Genomic DNA, 7,984 nt, shown 5'->3' with positions numbered 1-7,984 from the left:
TGCTCCTAATCAGTAGAACCCAGCAAAGGTAATGGCATGTCACTTTGTGATTAGGTTAGAAAAGACTACAATTTCCATCTTACAAGCAGATTCTATTGCTTTTCAGCTTGAATGCTTGAACGAAGGCTGGGAATGCCCATGTGACAAGGAACTAAATCCTACCAACATGCATGTGAGCTTGGAAATGGATCCTTCTCCAGTTAAACCTTGAGATGACTACAGCCCAGCCACCTCCTTGCTTGCAGCTCGTGGGAGACCCTGAAATCAAGCCAGGCCCAGATTCCTGACTCACAGAAACTATAAGATGATAAATGTGTATTGTTGCAAGCCACTTTGTGGCCATTTGTGATACGGCAATAGAGAACAAATACTAGTGGTAATCTGAGGCTGAATGTAACCTGTCTGTAGGAATAGTGAAATATGACCACAAATTCTTTGATATACCTGCCACCCATAGTTGAGTTCTGTGTCCCCTCCACTTGCATCTGGGCAGGGCTGTGATTGCTTCCATCCACAGAGTTCACTCGAAGTGATGCCATGTGACTTCTAAGGCTGGGATGTAAAAGGCCATACAACACCTACTTTGATTAATGAAACACTCACTTTTGAAGCCCTGAGCTGCTGTGTAAGAAGTCCTACTACTCTGAGGCTGCCATGTTGTTAGGAAGCCCAAGCCACTTGGAGAGGCTTCATGTAGGCACTCAGGACCACAGTCACAGTTGAGCCTACTCATCCCAGCCCAGGCACCAGACAAGTAAGTGAAGAAGATTCCAGCCCCAGCCATTCAAATCTTCCCGAGTCCCCAACATTGTGAAGCAGAGACAAGTCATGCCCCCTATGCACTTTTAAAATGCCTAACCATGGGATTTCTGAGCACAATGAAATGCTCAGAAATGTTGTTGTTTTACTCTACTGCCTTTTGGGGTGGTTTGTTACACTGTAACAAACCAACAGCTGGAAGATTGCCCAGTGTCACACGCACAGCTTGTAAGTAGTAGAGTTGGAACTTGGATCCAAGTTTTCTCATTCTTACTTCAGCATTCTTTCCCCTACTCCAGATGTTGCCTTTTTATCTAGGGTGTTTATGTTTCTTTTCATTTGTTAGGAGAGAATCTCTAGTACAGCAGTGGTCAACTTTGGCAGCATACTGGAACTGCTAGTGAAGCATTTAAAATACTGATGTTTGGCTCCCACCTCCCAAAATGCTGACTCTTTGGCTTGGTGTGCAGCTGAAGCATCAGGATTTTTACAAAACCTCCTAGCTGGTTCTAATATACAGCCATGTTTGACACCCACTCCTGTATACCTACATGCTTATCTGTGCCAACGATCACAGCTGGTAATGATCAAATCAATTCTCAATGATCCATCCTAGTGAAATGAAGCAGAGGCATAAAGAATCCAAAAGAGCAGATTATTTTAAAAACATAATTCTTTTATATATAGATTATGTGTGAGGGTGTGTGTGTGCATGAAAGTGCACACGAGCACCACTGTGTGTGTGTGATTATTTAGGAGGCAGAAGAATAACTTTCCAACTTGTATATACCAGGCAACACGCTAAGCACCAGGAGTTACAATAATGCTAAGCCCTGATATGTTTGCGCTAAAGGAACTTACTCTCCAGTAACAAGAGAGAGAAGAGGAGAGCCTTGGAACCTAAGAAGCCCTAGATTTTGGAAGTATTACTATCTCACCTAATAGGACTCATCACAAAGGGGAGTCATAATAAGTAGAGAACCATGAAGTCACATTGAAACATAAGTGCTGAGCACTGGCTAATCTCACTAGCTAAATGACTTGATTCTGGATGCTAGTCTCACAGCTCTCAAAAATCAAAATTGTGTGTGTGCCCAGTAAAATGATAAATATTTACAGGTCACAGTCCTTCAGGGTAACCTGCAAATCTTTAGAACCACCAAAGTTAAAATTCTTGAATATGAGGCTCTATCCTGTGAACTAAAATTCAATAAAGATATAAACATTCAACAAAACATACAACCTTGACACATTAAAAAGAGTAATAATAAATAAGTAAAGATATAAAGAGTGGTATAGAAGCATTGAAAAAACAATTGCTTTAAACAAAGAAGGGTTAAGAAACTTGACTTGAAGGAGAAATTATCAGGGATGTGTGTGTGTGTGTGTTTGTGTGTGTTAGAGTGCTTATATATACATAATTACTCTATGTACAAGCTACATATTAAAAAGTTATAAAATTATAGACAAAAATATTGTATTATAATCATCAAATTTGTTAAGAGACTAGAACTTAATTATTCCCACTACAAAAAAGAAATGTAATTACGTGATATGATAGAGGTGCTAACTATCACTGCAGTGGCAGTCATATTACAATATATAAATAGATCAAATCAACAGTTGTACAACTTAAATGTATACAATGTTTTATGTCAAATATATTTCAATTTTTAAAATTGTGATTAAAGCCTTTAAGCTATAAAATTATTCTTGTTTGCAATGATGGAAGAAAAACATTGAAATTATATAATCAAACAAGGTAAATTCTCAAACGATGGAAGTAAATGATTTGCTGGAATATGAAGCTAATAGTTGAATAAACATGTTTTGAGGGGAGACAGATGGTATTATCATAGAAACCTCATGTTAGTTGGATTAAATCTCACAAAAACCATCATTTAGAAATGTGTGTGTGTGTATTTCTAAGCTTATATATATTTTATGTACCATGAAGAAATAGGAAGGGGATCAAATAACAACAGAAAATTTTTTTGTCCTAATTCTGTGAAACATGTTAGTATGGAAACACAAAAGACCCCAAATAGCCAAAGCAATCTTGAGAAAGAAAAACAGAGCTGGAGGAATCAGGCTCCCTAACTTCAGACTATGCTACAAAGCTAAAGTCAACAAAACAGTATGGTACTGGCACAAAAACAGAAATATAGATCAGTGGAACAAGATAGAAAGCCCAGAGATAAACCCACGCACCTATGGTCACCTAATCTACGACAAAGGAGGCAAGAATATACAAGGAAGGGCTTCCCTGGTGGCACAGTGGTTGAGAGTCCGCCTGCCGATGCAGGGGACACAGGTTTGTGCCCCGGTCTGGGAAGATCCCACATGCCGTGGAGCAGCTGGGCCCATGAGCCATGGCCGCTGGGCCTGCACGTCCGGAGCCTGTGCTCCGCAACAGGAGAGGCCACAACAGTGAGAGGCCTGTGTACCACAAAAAAAAAAAGAATATACAAGGGAGAAAAGACACTTTCTTCAATAAATGGTGCTGGGAAAACTGGACAGCTACATCTAAAAGAATGAAATTAGAACATTCAGAACACTCTCTGACATAAATCACAGCAAGATCTTTTTTGATCCACCTCCTAGACTAATGAAAATAAAAGCAAAAATTAACAGATGAGACCTAATTAAACTTAAAAGCTTTTGCACAGCAAAGGAAACCATAAACAAAACAAAAAGACTACATACAGAATGGGAGAAAATATTTGCCAACAAAGCAACTGACAAGGGATTAATCTCCAAAATATACAAACAGCTCATGCAGTTCAATATCAAAAAACAAACAAACAACCCAATCAAAAAATGGGTGGAAGATCTAAACAGACATTTCTCCAAAGAAGACATACAGATGGCCAAAAAGCATATGAAAAGATGCTCAACATCACTAATTATTAGAGAAATGCAAATCAAAACTACTATGAGGTATCACCTCACACTGGCCAGAATGGCCATCATCAAAAATTTATAAACAATAAATATTGGAGAAGGTGTGGAGAAAAGGGAACCCTTCTACACTGTTGGTGGGAAGGTAAATTGGTACAGCCACTATGGAGAACAGTATGGACATTCCTTAAAAAACTAAAAATAGAGCTACCATATGATCCAGCAATCTCACTTCTAGGCATATATCCAGAGAAAACCATAATTCGAAAAGATACACATATCCCAATGTTCACTGCTGCACTATTTAATAGCCAGGACATGGAAGTAATCTAAATGTCCATTGATGAATGAATGGATAAAGAAGATGTGATACATATATAAAATGGAATATTACTCAGCCACAAAAAAGAACAAAATAATGTCATTTGCAGTGACATGGATGGACCTAGAGATTGTCATACTGAGCGAAGTAAGTCAGACAGAGAAAGACAAATATCATGATATCGCTTATATGTGGAATATTAAAAAATGGTACAAATAAACTTACTTACAAAACAGAAATAGAGTCACAGATGTAGAAAACAAACTTATGGTTCCCAGTGGGGAGGGAGGGAGGGATAAACTGGGAGAGTGCGGTTGACATATACACACTACTATATATAAAATAGATAACTAATAAGAACCTACTGTATAGCACAGGGAACTCTACCTAATACTCTGTAATGACCTATATGGGAAAAGAATATAAAAAAGAGTGGATATATGTATATGTATAACTGATTCACTTTGCTGTACAGCAGAAACTAACCCAACATTGTAAATCAACTATACTCCAATAAAAATTAACAAATAAAAAAACGAAAAAATTATACTGCATTAGCTGAGATATGGCTGAACGAAATCATTGTTCTAATTATAAATGTATTGTGCTCATCACAACATAGCCCTGTGATAAAGAGCAGGTTCTCATTTTAGTGGACACCTCCTGTGTGTGTGTCAACAGAAAACATTAATTCTGTCTTTATCCTCCTGTTCTGATTCGGCAGGTCTGTGTGCTTCCTTGAATGGCTGCCCATTAAATCAGACTCTGTCATTTGCAACATGCTTTTGCTAGGTGTTAGCCTTAAGTTGTGTCCAAGAATCATCCTACTTTACTAACCTAGAGCTTTCACTTCTTTACACGGTTAAGAAAAACACCATGCTTTCTCATTTCCTGTTTCAGAAGGACCATCCAAGTTCACACTGAAGAAACGCAATAAATAAAGAAAATAAATCTCACTGTACTGCCTGGGCAAATCTTCATAGAAAAGGTACTTTTTGAGCTGGTCCTGAAGGAAGCCTGTTGGAAACTGTCAGAAGTATCTAAACACACACAGTACAAATCCTTAAGGAAGTTTGTATCATAGTTAGCGAATCAAGAAGTAAAACTGGTGAAAATTAAATCACAACACTACAAGATATGTCCAAAAAATGCTTAAATGTTTGGCAAGTGCTTGGTATAGATAACTAATGCTGTTTTAGAAAGGGAGATACCTCCATGAGATGGAGTGGATTGAAGTAGGTGGACCTCAGCAGAACATTGAATTGTGGATGTGTACATATGTGGAAAGAAGGAGCAGCAGTAGAAGTAAAGAAAAAAACAATATGTCAGAGGGAGTACATCATTGCAAGCCCTTACTGAGAGGGAGGACTCATCCAACAGTGTGTTGGTGGCTTGAGTAGATTCATATAATTTAGTAATTAAAAAAATTTAGTAATCCGTAAACATTTACTCCAAAGTTGACTGCAGTATTCTGTTTTTGGTGGCTGCTACTTTCATTTCTATTCATCAGTTCCTCTTCCATGGGCTTGCCACACAACTGCATTTCCACAAGGCAGGGGGTATTTTTGGTGAGCAGGCAGGCAGAGGAAAGACAGAGGGAACAGTTGACTATTCCCACTAATGACTCATGGTTTTGCCGTTAAGCACAGAAGAGATGCTGTGATCTGTTGAAGTCTTTCAGCATTCTATCTATGTTAAGTTCATTTCCTATGTTCTAGGTACTTTCTTTGGTAGCTCTGCAGCAATCAAATGAAGGGGGCTATCACTGTGATAATTAAATGCTTTTCGATTCTTATTGCTTGGTGTTGAACCTCCTCCCATGGTAGTATATAATACAGGACGTGAAATTGCTCTGGAGGCTAGAATTACCCTGCTTTCAGTGACAGGCAAGAATAAGCTTCATAATAATATTTGTATAAATCAAAAACCATTTGTGAAGCAAGCAAAGCCTAAATACATACAGCTGTACATAAACCACAAAAAATGAAATATATGGACAATTTGGTAAAGATGTTGGGGAGTAGAATAAGGCAACTATTTGATTTTACTTTAAGTTTATAGGAAACTTAATTCTGAGAGATTTGTCTCCCTTGCGGTCCTGTTCACGTGTTCTCAGAGGTTGGAAAAGAAATGTGTAAGTGGGTAGAATCCACAGGCATTTGCTTAGGGCTGCTTCAGATAACCTGCTCTGCAGATCTTTATGTGTAATGACAGGGGATCATCACCTTGATGAATTGTTGATCAATAAAAGGAAGTTGCAGAACAATAAGTATGATATGACCATTAAAAAAGATGCAAAGAAAGCTGTATGTATGTATGTATGGCTGTGTAGACATATCTCTCTAGTCATCTTTCTACCTATCTATCATTTGTCAGTCTATCTATCCATGCATAGGAAAAATCTGGAAGAATACACACTTAATTGTTAATAGTGGTTAATTCAGGGGAGAGAATTTGGTAGGGATGGAGTAAGGGCAATGAAGATGGTTGACATATTTTACTTTACATATTTCTGTTTTGTTTGAATTGTTTACAATTAATTACTTCTGAAGTTTAAAGATGCCTCACAAAGAGAAGATAACAAGTAAATAAATCACCAGCAGGCATCTAAAATACAAAAGTGAGTTGCTTAAATGACAGCATAATAATTTTTATTATATTATTATAAGAATATAATAAAGTTATTTATTATTACATTAAATGATATAATAGCTGGTTTATTTATTTATTTATTTATCATTAGCAATGATAAATTAACTGCTTTGATCTCACTGTGATGTGTTTATAAGAGCTTACTAGGGAAAATGACAAAAGTGTTTGTTTATAACAATTTCTTCAATGGCAAATATCTTGTTCCCTGGAAATAACTTGGAAAGAACAGGAGATAAACTATGAAGATGATGGTGCTACAGAACAGAAAGACTTGGGATTGAACTGTAACATCGTTGTAAACATGCATCTGAGGCGACACAAAAAAGAACAACAGCAAAACCTACATGTTTGGATGATATTGGATGCATTACTTTACAATGGAAATTCAATTTAGTAGACTTTCGCAATTACCCAGTGTTATGGACTGAACTGTGTTCCCCCCCCAAATCCATATGTTGAAGCCCTAACTTCCAATGTAACTGTATTTGGAGACAGGGCGTTTAATGAGGTAATTAAGGTTAAATGCGGTCACAAGGGCAGGGCCCTAACCCAATAGGACTGGTGTCTTTATAAGAGGAAGAGACTCCAGGAATGTGTGTGCACAGAGAAAGGCCAGTGAGAAGGCAGCCATCTGCAAACCAGGAAAAAAGGTCTCACCAGAAGCCAACCTTGCTGGCAGCTTGATTTTGGACTTTCCAGCCTGCAGAACTGTGAGAAAATAAATTTTTATTGTTTAAGCCACCCAGTCTGTGGTATTCTATTATGGCAGCCTAAGCCAACTAATACATCCACCATACCACATGCAAGTTGTGCAAGAGTAGGGAGAAGGGTTACAGAAATGAGTAAGACCGGGACTCTGCCTTCTAGGACCGAAGCATAGTAATGCATGATTAAGTACATGACTCTGGAGCTAGACTGTACTGTGTGACCTTGAGCAAGTTACTTAACCTTCAATTTCCAATCTGTAAATTGAAGACAATAATAGTATGTAGGGACGTTATGAGGATTAAATGCTTACTATTTGTAAAGAACCTAGAACAATGTCTGGCACACAATAAAAACAATTTAAGTATTTGTTAAGCAAATAGATGAGTGTTGTCCATTGGAAAGAGGATATGAGATCAGAAATATGAAGAATAACTTTAAACAATAATGATTTACTTACAATTTTCATTTAACACCTCCGATAAACTTATGCATTCTCTGTAAAAATTATGGAGCGCCTCTAATAATGCAAATCCAAGTTATGATGCTAAAAAGATAAAATTAATAGAAATATATAATATTGGTTTATTAACTGTGACAAATATACTATACTCCTATTAGATGTACATAATAGGGGAAATTGGC

Source organism: Globicephala melas, chromosome 6 (genome assembly GCF_963455315.2).
Source record: "Globicephala melas chromosome 6, mGloMel1.2, whole genome shotgun sequence".
NCBI classification, from domain to species: domain Eukaryota; kingdom Metazoa; phylum Chordata; class Mammalia; order Artiodactyla; family Delphinidae; genus Globicephala; species Globicephala melas.
Note: the sequence above shows the minus strand (reverse complement) of the source record.